This window comes from Oncorhynchus mykiss, chromosome 10 (genome assembly GCF_057628025.1).
Source record: "Oncorhynchus mykiss isolate SJ-2025 chromosome 10, ASM5762802v1, whole genome shotgun sequence".
Taxonomy (NCBI): Eukaryota; Metazoa; Chordata; class Actinopteri; order Salmoniformes; family Salmonidae; genus Oncorhynchus; species Oncorhynchus mykiss.
In genome coordinates, this window is record NC_143031.1 from 67,732,091 (window position 1) to 67,749,038 (window position 16,948).

At 45.8% G+C, this 16,948-nt stretch overlaps 1 protein-coding gene across 3 annotated transcripts in view; it reads left to right on the forward strand.

The window, feature by feature from the left end:
- LOC110534508 (F-box/WD repeat-containing protein 7) overlaps nt 1-16,948 on the forward strand; it is a 190,657-nt gene that overhangs the window by 76,553 nt on the left and 97,156 nt on the right. The window lies entirely within an intron of this gene.

Here is a 16,948-nt window from a genome sequence, read left to right on the forward strand (position 1 = left end):
ATGCAAACCATAACACACACTATTGCCGATTTTCAAAGCTGAAATGTATTCATTCATGTATTCTCCCTCGCCTCACGTCTCTTCCAGTCGAGGTTCTTTGCTGGAGCCCCAAAATGAGTGTGAATGATGTCATAGGTCTTAGAGACCTTTTATAAAATGTTTTTTCTTCTTCCATGCAAATGTTGTTGATCAGTACAATAAAATAAGTCCCTAATGGAAGGGTAACAGATTGTTTGTCATCTGTAGCCCTGTGAAATCAGCCAAAACAATAACTCAATGCGTTCACACACTCCTATTGAATATGCATTCACCTGTATTGTGAATAGGCCAAGGCTACATCTTGATTTCCCCAATTTATCAAAACAGATTTTACCATTCAAATAAATGACTGCCTTTCTGTTATGTGGTTAGATTGGTAAAAACAAAGTCAAATTTTCTATTATGATTTATTCATTAATGCATACAACAACAAAAAAATAATCTATGTCAAATGTAATGATATTGCCTAGTTAAAGGTCAAATAAAATGTAAAAAATATTGAACTCTTCAAGATCTGTCTTGATCAATTTGCATTCTGTGACTGGCTAATAGGGCTTCTCCCCCCCTGTATCTAGTATTATGATACTAAACCTGGTGTTGGTATCAAAGACAAAATTCTGGTATTGTAACATCACTAACCTGTGGTCAGTTTTCATGTTGTAATGTGATGGTCTGAATGTGTGAATAGAATCAAAGTAAGTTATGTGACGGTAAGCAGTTTCAAAGCAGACACTTTCAGAAATGTGCATAAATCTCTAACCGCGCCTAATAATCTAGCGACCCTTGCCTCCAGGCATCACATGAGCAATTGTTGATACTGAACGTGGACTCTCGTAGTCCTTAACAGAGCAGTACAGTAATTGCTGTATTTCTAATCCAATGTCTCCCTCTTGTGTTCAAAAGAGGATACTACATCTTTAAATTCATGAAGTTAATTTCTCAACTGTTGAAAATGCCAATAAAAAGTCCTGTGATTTGGTCTTGAAATGCTGTTTCACATACCCTCTACACTCTGCTAGCTGTACCCCTCAGCCATTTGTCAGGCTGTCTCTGTGGTCAAATTGCAATGCTACAGCAATGCGTTAATGCCATATCAAACAATTACAGCATATCGGCCTATAGAAACTTCAAAGAGAACATTTACAGTAGTCTGTAGTAGGTACTATGAGAAGGTCTACAACCCTCATCTCAACTCTGCACCTCGGCGCCAGTTCCACTGTGTTTTTTCCCACATATTCCCCTCGAATCAGACTGATTTTTAGACCTGGGACATCAGGTGGGTGCAATGAATTATCAGGTAGAACAGAAAACCAGCAGGCTCTGAAGCTCGTACGGTAAGAGTTGAATACCTCTGATCTTTAAGATAGAAATGGAATTACTAGACATTCTATTTCTATACTCTGCAATGCGTAGGTCATACAGGGAGAATGGTATGTGCTGATTGACATATAGCAGTAGATGGCAACCTTTCTTGGGTTGCATGCCTGACCCGTGTCTGTGACATTCCTTTTTGGTAGAAGCAGCAAAGGTGCTGACTTCAAGAAGCCTTACCTTCTATTTTGAGGATCCATAAGTGAAGATTGGGTGTCTTGAAAGATTGTTCCCAGCACTGTGTTTACTTCAGCTGAGCTTTACTTGAACTCTAATTTCATATCAGGTTATGGGTCGTCAATCAACTGTTGACACAATCAGAAATGTTGTTTGAAAGACTGATACAGTAGGGTTGGCTATTTATTAAAGGGACATTTTGGCAATGAGGCCCTTTATCTACTAGTCAGATGAACTCGTGTCATTTGTCTCTGTCCAGTCTGAGGGAAGTTGGAGGTAGTTTTGCGAGCCAATGCTAAATAGCGTCAGCGTAGTGACGATGTCTATGGGTAGCTACCAGCTACCCATAGATCGGGATATTGGCAATGAGGCCCTTACGTATCCATTTAAGCAGGCCTATAGTACTTCAAGTCCAGCTCAGTCAGTTGAGAGACTGGAGCATTCAACAAGGACCCAGCTCAGTGCTTGGCCGCCCACCTACTCTAGTGTGTCCTCGTATAACCACATCTTGCCGTCTGTCTTGGCAACACGATCGACACAGTGCTGTGTTGGACTGACAGGTCATCCATTCCCCGCTGCTCTTCTCAAATCACCCAGGAAACCCGTGAAGGGAAATGTATTCCACTGCCCTCGGAAATCACTCTTTAATTAGTCCGGAGAAATAATGAACTGCAGTAAAGTGACACTCGGCCCGCCTGGTAGCCTTGGACCCGGGGTAGCCCTCCGCTACAAGTACAGAGCCTCCCCTGAAAGACGAGGAGACCAGGCAGCAGACCCCCCCCCCCCCCCCCCCCTTGCCAGGCCTTCAGTTAGGGCTGGAGCTTGGTTTGGAGCTCGCTGTGCCTCCCCCGGGCTGTGTCTCCCCCGGGCTGTGCCTCCCCCGGGCCTCGTTCCGTAGGCCAACGTTCTGGAACGCTGCAGATGGAAGTTAATACCATGAATAGAGCTGACATGATTCCTTATTCGACATGTCAAGAGAGCCATGTTTGTTCGACATAACATGGACCGTAACTTAGGCTCGGCCGCGTGGTGCGTCTCGTTGTGCCGAGCCATGTGGCTCTGTTCACCTTTCACACGTGTTGTGCCGGCCGGCTTGAAATGTGCCACGTTTTTTTTGCCCTTCTCTCCTGTGAGCGTGATCGAGCTGTAGCAGTCAAACACCTTGGAGAGATAGAGAGAGAGAGGAGGGGGAGCTACTGTAGCAGTGAATGGGATTCCATTCACATCCGAGCGCGCCACAAGCGGGGGAGCTGTGACAGTAACACTTCAACAACCGGGAAGTGGCCCGTCTGTCTCACTGTTACTGAGAAGCTCAAGGACTGACTGCTCATCCTCCAGTCCAGCCTGACCCGTTGTCTTCTTCCTGCAATGGGGAATCGCACCATAAAGAAGATGGCGCTGCTACTGGTGAGCATGTGTCGAGTTGTCACTGTTGTGTTTGTTTCGAGACGGCTGGTTTTCTCGAGACGGCTGGTTGTACTTGACTACACAGCTGACATGGTCCTGAAATACTTTGACCGAACTGTCGATCTTGATTGTGTGTGGTGGGTGCCGCACGCCAGCTGACACTGATGTCTTACTGGGCTAGGAGCGGCGGCCTCACAGGACCACTAACGGGTACAGTCTCTTAATCCTCTCTTCTCTTCTCATGCAATTATCTCCGTAAGTGTCAAGCGTTTTCAATTTGGTTAGTGTGTGTCGGACTGTCTGATTTTGCTGCCTGTACGGACTTTGCGGCAAGACACGAGTTTATTATTATTTATTAAATTAGTTATTTATTAGTTATTTATTTAACCAGGTAGGCAAGTTGAGAACAAGTTCTCATTTACAACTGCGACCTGGCCAAGACCAAGCAAAGCAGTGTGACAAAAAAACAACGGAGTTACACTTGAAATAAACAAGCGTACAGTCAATAACACAATAGAAAAATCTATATACAGTGTGTGCAGATGGAGTAAGGAGGTAAGTATAGTAGCGAAGCAATTACAATTTAGCAAATTAACACTGAAGTGATGGATGTGCAGATGATGATGTGCAAGTAGAAATTCTACTGCTGCCGGACCTCGAGGAAAGCCAACCCCCAGCTGGTGATTCAGATTGCTCTGTAAATTGACCTTGATTCAGTTTCATCTCTTATACAGTATTTTGTTATTTCTCATTGTTATGCATTACAGTTGGAGGGCCCTTTCTTAGAACGCATAAACTCCCAACATATTTTTAGACAGTCCATCTTTATGAAGAGGGAGGATGGGAGATATAGAACTGGAGAACAGCAACATCTGCTCTGAATTCCCCCGTAGTGGCCAGCCCAGAAGCTCTGGTCAGGGCTAAGTTCAACCCACCACATGCTCCCTCCCTCTAGCCTCCTTAGTTATTGTTTTATAAGAAAAGACATCTCTTCACGGGTGAGTGACGCAAGGAGACTAAACGCAAAGACCCAGAATTCCCACGGACCCACGGCCGGCCATAACCTATTGACCTCTGTTTCTGTCACAGCACGACCCCAAAGTCATGTCCCCCTCTGGTTCTCACCAAGTTAGCGCCAAATGGCCTGCAAACACCAGCAATCGGTTAAATAAAGGCAAGATGATAAAAAGTTACTGTACAAGAGCCTAGGCTGTGATAATGGACATAGTTTTGAGTAGATGTCGGACGATGTCCTGGTTATCTAGATTATCTCGGCCCCCGCAGGCACAGTCCTATATCTAATCATAGACATCAGTTTATAGTAGTGGTTCTCAACCGGTTTTGCCTTGGAACCCAAATTGCACAAGGTTGTCTCAGTCGCGACCCAATAGTAGCATGGTGAAAAATAATCACCTAAATACAACCTGGAATCTATTTTGAATTCTATATTAGTAGTAAATGTAGCAGTTATATGGCGAGGGAACAACATTCCCACCTCTTTCATTGTCAGTAATTAAGTGGTGCCCATATTCTTTATGAAGAATGTTAATTAACTCACTGGCTTGAGACCACAAAATCAACCAACACAGCGCTGCTAATAGTTATATATTCAAAATATTATGATTGAAGAAAAATTGTTAAACGATTAAATAATGAAATGTAAGTTCATTATAATTTCTACAGACCTAATACCTGGTTTGTCGTTTCAGTTCAGACTGGAGTATTTAAAACATTTTTTTACTCATACACCCGCGAACACACTCGAACCCTCCCACCAGTTGAGAATCGATGGTTTTTAGAAACCAAGAAAGAGTTAATCACGGATTAAACTTCGATTCTTAGTTCCAATATGTATTCCGGGGGAACGATCCGAGTCTAAAGCTAGTTGATAATACCAGTGTTTTTATAGGGGTGTGTAACGTGTTGAGTCGAGTGTCTTTCTCTGGCTCACTGTTTGTTGAGATGTCCTTGGCATGCAGATCCTGAAGTATGGCTTAGTGGGATGACGAGAATGCTCGTTCATTGTCGAGAATATGCCATCAGAATTGAAATCCTCAGAAGCCAAACAGCTAGAGAAATGAAATATTTAATATAGAAAATAAGCTCTTGGAGTTCTCTGACCGAGAGCTCTTGTTTTAGAATTCATGACAACCAGTTGGGTATTTTAGACGGGCAATATCTCTTAGTGCCTGGTGATCAAGTCCTCCCTCCCCCCAACAGAGTGTATTCAGTCCTTTTGGAGTGTGTCTGAGATACATTTTCACAGCTGGAGACTCAAGTCTGTTTGTCATAAGGAGGAACTGAACAGGGTCAAATATCCTATATTCAAGGGATAGGAGAAGTGCTTTTAAACAAGCCTATGTGCATGTTAGCAGTGTGTGGACTAAATAAGGCTGTGCTATGTCATATGCTATACCAATATAGCCAGGCCCCCTTCCTCTGGCTACCCCAGTGTTTCCCATCGTGGTGTGGTGGTCAATGGTGTATGTGATTGAGCAAACTGTGAGAGGTTCAAGTGTTGCTACCAACATCAGGCCTGAATGTAGAAACAGCCTTGATTGCAGTGCATCTTTAGGCTTTATGGGCTTTGCTATTGGAATACGAGTGTCTTGAATCACGTTGGGATGAACATATGTGTGATACAGTAAACGCCGTGAGAGGTGTGGAAGTGCTGGAAACCAACACGGGGCTGGTATGTAGAAACGGCCCTGTGTTAAAGTCTGAGTAGGCTGCTGCCTGTGTGGAGGAATGTGTCAGTAAGCTGTTCTGCCTGGCATGTCTTGAGAAGGGGACAGATGGGGGCTTGTGGCTCTCTGAACTACATGGCCTGGGTTAGGAGAGGCTCCTGAATTAGACACTCTCTTCCCCCTCTTACTCTCCATCACTCTCAACCTGACTGCCTGCCAAGTTCCTCTGCTGCTACACAGACGCACAGACCGTCAGAGACACAGACCGTCAGAGACACAGACACAGACCGTCAGAGACACAGACCGTCAGAGACAGAAAGCACTCTCCCAGTGGAAGTCAGTGGGGTCATGTTTCCCACAAGGTAAAGTGAACTCTGGGATTTAACCTCCGCTCCATGACTACTCACATGCTGTGCACTAACGACGTCCACACCACTGACGACCTCTTCAAATGACCTCTAACTAAACCTGTAGCTAACCTGCTTGTAGGGCTCTGATCAACTTCTATTGTATTCTCTACAACAGATGCCTTTCTGTTCCAAGCAATGAAAGAGGCATGCCATCAAACAGTATTACAACGTGATGATTCATGAATGCCGTAGTGGATGTGTCGGGGTTAGATATGGCTGCTGTCCGTTTGGCCGCTGTCGTGCAGTTTGTCTACTGTGTGTATATATAAAGGACAAGGTTGGTTCATTGCAATAGGCTTAACATAAACTAGCATCGGTCAGACTGTGGTAGATAGTTTATGATATCATAAAACTATCCTCCTTGGTATTTTTATCATCTCAACACCACATCACAGATGATTTATGTGGAATATGCATATGCACTTCCCTCCTCTGGGATTCCCCATTAGCCCTGACAATAAATCCCCCATAAACCATCTGGGGTGGTGGATTAGACAGAACAGGAGATTAGGCTTCCATGGTGACTGAGCCGCCTTGTGACTGTCTGCCTGCCTGCGTGTGTGTGTGTGTGTACGTTTACCCTTTAACTGCCCTAATCTAGGGGACAATTGGGGGGGGTGCTACTGGCCTTTTGAACATGTGAACAATTACAACTCAATGTTGGTGATCTCAATGACACACCACTGTGTTCTGGCATAGAGAGGGAGGGGGCCAGGCTGCGTCTGCTTTGCTGCCTGGCTTGCAAATGTCTTCATTTCTATGTGGACGAGGTGTGTAGGCCTATGTACAGACATCACATAGACCGCTACTGTGTGTGTGTCTCGCCACACATGCCACCAGCATTGTTCAGTCCCATTTTGGACCTGGATCCTCTCCAGACAATGCCCCAGGGGCAGGCAAGGCCAAGGCCCTTCTGGGGGAGGGGGGCCTTTTTATACGCCTGTCTGAGAGCCAGGGGTCATCCCAGATGGCATCTGAACACTGAGTTAATGCAAGTAGGGTAGGTACTAGGTACAGCGCCCCTGTGATGAATAGAGGTAGCATGTAACTGGTTTGCGTTGGGCCCGTAACCGAAAGGTTGCTGGATCGAATCCCCGAGCTGACTAGGTAAAAATCTGTCATTCTGCCCCTGAACAAGGTAGTTAACCCACTGTTCCCCGGTAGGCCGTCATTGTAAATAAGAATTTGTTCTTAACTGACTTGCCTAGTTAAATAAAGTTTCAATTTAAAATACATTTCAAATCACGTTTTATTTGTCACATGCGTTGGATACAACAATAGACCTGGCCTTACGTGAAACGCTTACTTACAAGCCCTTAACCAACAATATTGACTAAATAAACCCCCCAAAAGTTCCACAATAAAATAACAATAATGAGGCTATATACAGGGGGTGTGAATGGAGTGATGTTCGGCCCTCCTTTTCCTGTAGTCCACAATTAACTAATTTGTCTTGCTCATATCATAGGTATTGCTCTGTATCATAGGTATTCCTTTTGTCCAGGTGGGAAAGGGCAGTATTGATGGCATCAAGTAGCAGGTGGTAGTCATTTAGGCAGGTTACTTTTGCTTTCTTGGGTACAGTGACTATGGTGGTCTGCTTGAAACATGTACAGTGTGGCAAAAAAGTATTTAGTCAGCCACCAATTGTGCAAGTTCTCCCACTTAAAAAGATGAGGCCTGTAATTTTCATCATAGGGACACTTCAACCATGACAGACAAAATGAGGGAAAAAAATCCAGAAAATCGCATTGTAGGATTTTTAATTAATTAATTTGCAAATGATGGTGGAAAATAACTAAAGTTTATCTCAATACTTTGTTATATACCCTTTGTTGGCAATGACCAAGGTCAAACATTTTCTGTAAGTCTTCACAAGGTTTTCACACACTGTTGCTAGTATTTTGGCCCATTCCTCCATGCAGATCTCCTCTAGAGCAGTGATGATTTGGGGCTGTTGCTGGGCAACACGGACATTCAACTCTCTCCAAAGATTTTCTATGGGGTTGAGATCTGGAGACTGGCTAGGCCACTCTAGGACCTTGAAATGCTTCTTACGAAGCCACTCCTTCGTTGCCCGGGTGGTGTGTTTGGAATCATTGTCATGCTGAAAGACCCAGCCACGTTTCATCTTCATCTGCTGATGGAAGGAGGTTTTCACTCAAAATCTCACGATACATGGCCCCATTCATTCTTTCCTTTACACTGATCAGTCGTCCTGGTCCCTTTGCAGAAAAACAGCCCCAAAGCATGATGTTTCCACCCCCATGCTTCACTGTAGGTATGGTGTTCTTTGGATGCAACTCAGCATTCTTTGTCTTCCAAACACAACGAGTTGAGTTTTTACCAAAAAGTTATATTTTGGTTTCATCTGACCATATGACATTCTCCCAATCTTCTTCTGGATCATCCAAATGCTCTCTAGCATACTTCAGACGGGCCTGGACATGTACTGGCTTAAGCAGGGGGACACGTCTGGCACTGCAGGATTTGAGTCCCTGGTGGCGTAGTGTGTTACTGATGGTAGGCCTTGTTAATTTGGTCCCAGCTCTCTGCAGGTCATTCACTAGGTCCCCCCGTGTGGTTCTGGGATTTTTGCTCACCGTTCTTGTGATCATTTTGACCCCACGGGGTGAGATCTTGCGTGGAGCACCAGATTGAGGGAGATTATCAGTGGTCTTGTATGTCTTCCATTTCCTAATAATTGCTCCCACAGTTGATTTCTTCAAACCAAGCTGCTTACCTATTGCAGATTCAATCTTCCCAGCCTGGTGCAGGTCTACAATTTTGTTTCTGGTGTCCTTTGACAGCTCTTTGGTCTCGGCCATAGTGGAGTTTGGAGTGTGACTGTTTGAGGTTGTGGACAGGTGTCTTTTATACTGATAACAAGTTCAAACAGGTGCCATTTAATACAGGTAACGAGTGGAGGACAGAGGAGCCTTTTAAGAAGAAGTTACAGGTCTGTGAGAGCCAGAAATCTTACTTGTTTGTAGGTGACCAAATACTTATTTTCCACTGTAATTTTCAAATAAATTCATTAAAAATCCTACAATATGATTTTCTGGATTTTTTTTCTCATTTTGTCTGTCATAGTTGAAGTGTACCTATGATGACAATTACAGGCCTCATATTTTTAAATGGGAGAACTTGCACAGTTGGTGGCTGACTAAATACTTTTTTGCCCCACTGTAGGTATTATGGACTCTGGATTATGGGGTCAGGGAGAGGTTGAAAATGTCAGTGAAGACACTTGCCAGTTGCTTCGCGCATGCTCGTAGTACACGTCCTGTTAATCCGTCTGGCCCTGCAGCTTTGTGAATGTTGACCTGTTTAAAGGGTCTCACATCGGCTACGGAGAGCCGCTGTTCCTCCAGAACAGCTGGTGCGCTCATGCATGCTTCAGAGTTGCTTGCCTCGTAGCGACTATAAAAGGCCTTCAGCCTGTCTGGCAGGCTCGCGTCACTGCGCTGCTCGCGGCTGGGTTTCCCTTTTGTAGTCTGTAATAGTTTGCAAGCCCTGCCACATCTGATGAGCGTCAGAGCCGGTGTAGTACGATTCGATCTTAGTCCTGTATTGATGCTTTGCCTGTTTGATGGTTCGTCTGAGGGCATAGTGGGACTTCTTATAAGGGTCCGGATTAGTGTCCCACCCCTTGAAAGCGGCAGCTCTAGTCTTTAGCTCGTTGAGGATGTTGCCTGTAATCAATGGCTTCTGTTTGAGACATGTACGTACGGTCACTGTGGATGTTGTCATCGATGCACTTATTGAAGCTCATCCAGTTTATTCTCCAGTGATTGCATGGCAGCCAATATAGAACAGATACTAGAGGCGGGTTACCCACTCGCCGACAAATTCTCACAAGGCACCCAAATCTCCACCCCCAATATTTTCTTCATTCAAATGATGGGGATTTGGGCCTTGTCTGGGAGCAACGTTATATCCTTAAGTACTAATATGTGGTCCTGCTAATACTAAATGTATGACCTCACTGTACTGCAAGCCACATGGACTTGTTAAATGTACATTGTACGAATTATCCTCGCGAACCCGAAGCCTGTTATTTACTTGCGAGACCTAATGAGAGGCTTAATGGGAGGCTAGTTTTCCACTAAGCTTTCTAGATACACTAACTTTATTTATCATCCCACAGTTAGAATCCTATTAAAATTGAAGTGGGTAAACCATTTCAGTAATTAACAGATTGCACAAGAAGGAATGCCCATAGGATTCCATCAACCTACTAAGTCTAAAATGTTTGTTTACATGACGCTGTGTTCTTAATTACGAGCGTTGTTTTTTAAAGATCATTTTTCTTGTTAGAAATATATTTATCTTCCTTGCTTGTTTATTGTTCAGGGGATTTTTCTTTAAAGCAGTTAACACTTTAACCCCTCAGTGTTTGTCAACAGAGAAGTTTATCCTTTCTTCCTCGTAAATAGCAGCTAATTCAGCTTGACAGTTAAAAGAAACCTCTTTAAAAATTCAACTGAAGGAATTCCAGATGACTGTTTGGGGAATAAATTGAATTGGAGTTTGATCATCAAACAACTACCCAAGTGTCTCTTGATGTGGTGCTCTGCTCTGGTGAATCTTAAAGCAAGCTTGTCCTCTTTGAATTAAAGCACAACCCTGACATGATCAACACTGCCAGCTCGGATGTTTTGCTTGATGGTTTTTTGAATGAAAGTGTTTTTTCTGTCAGTCAGTCCGTGGGCCAGAGTAGGCCAGATGTCCGTTGTAGCATGGTCTGTGCTGCAGGATCCAGATAAGGACTAGAGCAGGACCAAATGGGAGGCAGGAGTACATCTCTGTGACATGGCACCGCTACTGTGTGACTGGACCATTGAGTCATTGACCCTGGCTCTATGGGATTAAAGGCCTTTTGGATCCAGGCCAATAACACAGCCAATAACACAAAACAGAAAAGCATAACAGACTGTAACAATTCAGTGTTACCTTACAGCACTTTTCTGGATCATGGTCAATATCATGGCCATGCCTACTCTGCTAATACAAACAAACAGATCTTAATGGTTGCGAGTATTGCCTTTCGGCACAGAAATCTGGTCGCACAGTACATTCAATAACACAGGCAGCCATGTCCACCCATGATACAACCCGAGACATGATACAACCCGAGACATGATACAACCCGAGACATGACGCAACAGTTGAGCGTTGCCTTACCACGCAGAGGAAATCTGGTTGTGTGCCCGTGGCCCCTGTATGCCAATCTCTCCGTGAGTCTCCGGTGCGACAGAGGAGAGCGATTTCCCCCAATAAATCAATGGAGGAACTCTGAGTGCAGCAGAGGAAGCAACGCTGTTGGTGTAACCCTGCTGCTCCACCACACTGTGACTGACATCTGTTCTGCAGTGTGAGTAGCAATGCTACCTGCTATGCAAACACTTAAAGGCACCTGTCTCTTTCTGTATCCTCATGGATTACTCAGAAGTTTTTTTTTGCTGGTTCTGCTGTGGATGAAAAAGAAGGGCTCTCAAGTTCTGATAAGAAGCGCTCGCATTAGCAGAAGAATTAAGAGTCCGGATGGATTCGAGTCGTTTGATCGTTTAAGTGGCTTAAATGCCCCGATAATGAAAAGTTATTGCGCCGAGAATTTATACTTTTCATAACATTGAGACGTTGAGTAAAAAAAGTCCATGTTTACTGTGTTGCTAGGCTACCGTTTGGACTTCCTGTAGAAACCTACTCAAACTTCCTCCATCCTCTTAAACATGTCTCAAAAAAAAAAAATCCCACTTGCACTGATCATAGAAATCAAATCTGGTGGCTTCAATCAATCGGAACATCCGACAGTGAATCACTCCCCATTGCTTTTTCCCCCCAACTGCCCCCTGGTTCTCTGGAGGGGGGCTGGGTCATATTCCTGTCTGCTCCCCAGGTGAGGGGACTCCAGCCTGGGCTGAGACCAGCAAAGTTGTACCCCCTCCCTCTGCCCCATCTGTTGGTTGTACTGTGCTGCCCGGAGCAGGCACTTCACAGACATGGTGTTTGAATATTTGATACCGGCCTAATTAACTATGCCCTTTTACTGGAGATGATGCACGGCTATTCTCCTGAGCCGGGGCCCCTGCTGGCTTCAAGGCTACGCAGCCAAGGTTGTTGTTTTGCTGTCACGTTGGAGCTCTGCGTCGCCTGGTTGGAGCTCTGCGTCGCCTGGTTGGAGCTCTGCGTCGCCTGGTTGGAGCTCTGCGTCGCCTGGTTGGAGCTCTGCGTCGCCTGGTTGGAGCTCTGCGTCGCCAGGTTGGAGCTCTGCGTCGCCTGGTTGGAGCTCTGCGTCGCCTGGTTGGAGCTCTGCACACGCGTCCTTCAAACAGAATAGGCTCCACACGCCTCCTCTACTGATTCTATGGACGGTAATGTAGCCTACTCAAAAGCATCCACACACCCAGCAGGGAACCGTCCCAGCTGTCTCTGGAATGCCAGCTTGTTGATCCAAGCCTGCTAGGAATAGAGGATCAGAGGAACAACCTGTTTGTTTTTGGTCTCCCATTTTCAGTGTTTAATAAACTCAATGGGTCTAATTCATTAGAAGTTTCTACCTCAACCTTCAAACTTAAGAAAATTACATTTGTGTCTCTCATTAATGAGAAGTCACTCTGAAGTGTTTTAAATGGAGCGGGCTTTTCAACTGCTGTCCATAGAAACCTTGTTTGTAGCTTTAGGCTAAGTCTGGAAATAAGAGCATGAAAAACGTTTCAGGCAGTTATACTTAGGAGTTGAAAGTTAAATCCAGACTATTATTTGGCTTACTAGTCGACGACTAGCGTAATGTAGTATTGACTTGGTGTGATGAACAATGGTTGTCGGTCTTTAGTGTTCACCCATAACTTAGCCTTCTCTCTGGAGAGTTAATGAGCAGTCTATGCCTCATGGAAGCTGTTTGCTCACTCCATTCTAATCTCTGTTATCCTGTATGCAGTCTATGCCTCATGGAAGCTGAATGCTCACTCCATTCTAATCTCTGTTATCCTGTATGCAGTCTATGCTTCATGGAAGCTGAATGCTCACTACATTCTAAACTCTGTTATCCTGTATGCAGTGGAGCTCTGTGTTCAAATGCTCGTTTATGGACCTATTTTTGGCAGTAAATTATGTTTTTGTGGAGAACTGGAACCGTGTTAGGCTAAATACTAATGCTTTTCCTGTTTGTTTGATCTAACAAAGCAGGTCAGCTCTAGCCAGACCTGAGGAGAATGTCAATGCTGGTTGCCTCGTCCATCAATCCTACGCTATGGATCGCAGCAAGATGGCTCCTGTGTCCTCGTGTGTGTTTTTCACCTCAGCCTACAGAGGCCTGGATATCCAGCTAAAAGTGCTAGCCCTAGATAGATGGCATCGTTTTGTCGGCGTTGCGACAACTCATTGTATCGAGTCATTCTCAATCGCCCATCCCTCCACCTCGTCCTCCCTTTTTATCTCTCCTAGTTCTCTCCAACAGGTTGCCAGGTAACAGGGCCAACACAGCCTCCACAGGGGTGTTCAGGTACTCTCAGAACATTACATTGCTTAAAGAGAAATTAATTAGCCACTTTTCACCTCCGGTTCATTGTCTCCAGCACCAAACCAGTGTCTACATAATGTGAAGACCGAGCCTTTCTATGACGGGTGGTTAAAAAGAAAATAGGTCCTAAATAGTGCTTCTCTTTCACAGGGTAGGATTAAAAGTACAAGACAGTTGATCTTAAAAGCTAGTTTCTACCCCATGAGAGGTTATGAAAATCACTTTTTAAACTTTTGATGTCATCGGCTACCTCGGGAGTAAATGTCAGTTGGCTTTTTCGTAGCTGGGCATTCAGACTTCGAGAGCGTTCGAGAGGGAGTGGGAAACAGCAGGTCCGGGACAAGGTAGCAAGTTCGGTGTACAGGTCAAGGTTCCATAGCCTCAGCTTTGTGTTGGTAGTGTAGCAGTAGTGACATTGACTAGTTCCACAGTATGCTCTTATCTATCTGTGCTTTGCTACTGTGCTTTTGTAAAACTATGGGACTTATGAAGTCTGGACAAAACTGGGCCCTTTTCTCTCTCTTTCCATCCCGCTCTCCCTCCCTTTCCTTTCATGTGTCTCTTTGGGCCACCTCATTACAGGAGACTCAGTGGGCTCCTTGTTATGCTCTGTGGAGACCGGTTGGAGTTGGTCTGCCATCTCCAGGACAGGGCTGCACTCTGCCGCAGCTCAGCCATGGCTTTCCTTCTTGACCTTGGGAGAGACATTAGTCTGTCGTCCTGCCGCCGCCAAGGCCACGGGAACACACTGCCTGTCTGTACTTGCACATTTTGGAAAACACTTCAGCCCACACGCTTACTCACAGAAGTCTGCCTGCTTTCATACAGACGTCTGCGAGCGTGTGAGCTGAAGTCCATTTTTGCATCCAATCATAGGGGCAAATGTCAAGGGATATGCATACGGCGGTACAGGAAATGAATAAGTGTACCCCTGAACAGCTCTGTAAACTCAGGTCTGCCTGACTTCTGCGACGGAGGTGTCCTCCCTCTATCCCACCTGTTATGTGGAATTAACTCTGAGAAGCCAGCCTGTCGTGGTGTAGGTGGTGTTTTCCCACACGCCGGCTGCCTGTCAGAGACGAGACCCGGCAGAGCTGAGCCGCAAAAGGTCACGTGCACCCGTCCGCCCACGCCAAGGCAAATGCAACTGAACTCCCGTCCAACTCTCCTGCTGCTGGCACTGCTGTGCCTCAGCCCTCGCCGACGCAATCTTACGCTAGTTCTCATGGAAACCTGGCCGGCCTGGACACATGGAGATGGCAGACAATCTCCGGCCGCCTCACGCTAATTGAACCCATCATCAGAGGGCATTGTGAGCTAGCTACAACGTGCAATAATAAGGGAGGTTGAATTTTTGCACGTCACTGACTAGACTTGAATCATTGGACCTAGCTCGTGTGTTGCACACCACTGTATCTGGACCCCTACTGGGGTGTGGCAGGGAGGGAGGGATGATTGGCTATGGCACCAGGTCTCTATGACAACGGCCCTGGCCGCTGATGGCTGTGTGGTCTGTAGGTGACAGGCAGCCTGCTCCATGTCTCCCTCCCTCCCACACTGGTTGGATGTTTTAATAAAAATCCTGACCCTGGTAACTATTGCTATGCGACTCTCATGATTCCACCCTAGTGCCAGTCCATTTCATCCAAACCCCACAAGACCCCCTTTAGAGGGAGTCTCAGGGAAAGAATGACTGAGGATCAAGCTTCCTGTGCTGAAATCTCTCTAAGATGGTATTACACGGTCACGAAGCATTTCACTGCACCTGATTTAACATCTGTTTTAACATCTGCTAATCTGTGTACGCCACAAATAAACTTGGATTTCAATGTAGCCTAATAAAACAGCATAGAAAACAGCTCAGAATCAGTTCCAACACTGTCCACCAGAGGGAGGCAATGCTCTGGCCGTGGGGTTCCATAGGCTCAGACTGTCTGCTGCAGCTGTGCCACCAGAGCAGCATCCCAGGCTTTACACACAAATCGTCTATTTTCCATCTGCTACCCACTGTCACTGGACAGCCTCATTCAGCCGTGTGTGTGTCTCCGTGTTTGTCTCCGTGTGTGTGTGTGTGTGTGTGTCTCCGTGTGTGTGTGTGGGCCTACCCTGTCTGCTCCTCTGGGGTAGCGTCAGAGCCTCTGAGACACCGAGCCACTCTGGTGCACAATGCAGGGGGACGGAGGTACTGGGAGAGGTCGACTGTGTGGATACGATGAGGGTCAACGGCTGGGGACTTGATGAGAGCCTGGATGAATTCTACTGTCTGGTGCAGGCCTACAGTAGATTTGTTTATTTCACTGACAACCTCTTCATTAAAGAGGAAGCATGAACTCAATCCCAGCTTTTAAACGACCTCATCTCAAACACTGTGGTGAATGCAAAGGTACTCATTAAATTGGCGGAAAACACACACACACCTCCTACTCTGGGCCATACCGTAGTTGTGGCAGCTCGTAGGCAGACTCCAGACACAACATGTCGAGAGGTAGAGTGGAGCCAAACAGTTGGGATCACTGAGTAACACGGATAAACGTTTGGCTCAATGACCACACTGCCCCCGCTCACACGTCCCCTCGTCCCTACCTCCCTCACCCATTTCCATCTCTACGCAAATTGACTGTGGCATTTCCCCTGCCGCCTGCCTCACCCCTGTAGCAGCAGAGCCTCTGTTGCTTGCCACCCGGCTTGACTGACAAGCCACAGCTTTATGACACTCGCCACCCGGGATTAGGTTGGAATGTCTCTCTGTTGACAACTGTCTGGCCAGTGGCAAAGCCACGGTGCCCTTATTTAGGGGGCGCCCGCCTCGTTGAGCATAGACCGTTGGGCACTGTGTTTTTAGAACACACATCCTAACTTTCCATTGTACATTATGGCCATTCAGGATTGTGTGCGTGTGTGTATACACTGCTCAAAAAAATAAAGGGAACACTTAAACAACACAATGTAACTCCAAGTCAATCACACTTCTGTGAAATCAAACTGTCCACTTTGGAAGCAACACTGATTGACAATAAATTTCACATGCTGTTGTGCAAATGGAATAGACAACAGGTGGAAATTATAGGCAATTAGCAAGACACCCAATAAAGGAGTGGTTCTGCAGGTGGTGACCACAGACCACTTCTCAGTTCCTATGCTTCCTACCTGATGTTTTGGTCACTTTTGAATGCTGGCGGTGCTTTCACTCTAGTGGTAGCATGAGACGGAGTCTACAACCCACACAAGTGGTTCAGGTAGTGCAGCTCATCCAGGATGGCACATCAATGCGAGCTGTGGCAAGAAGGTTTGCTGTGTCTGTCAGCGTAGTGTCCAGAGCATGGAGGCGCTAC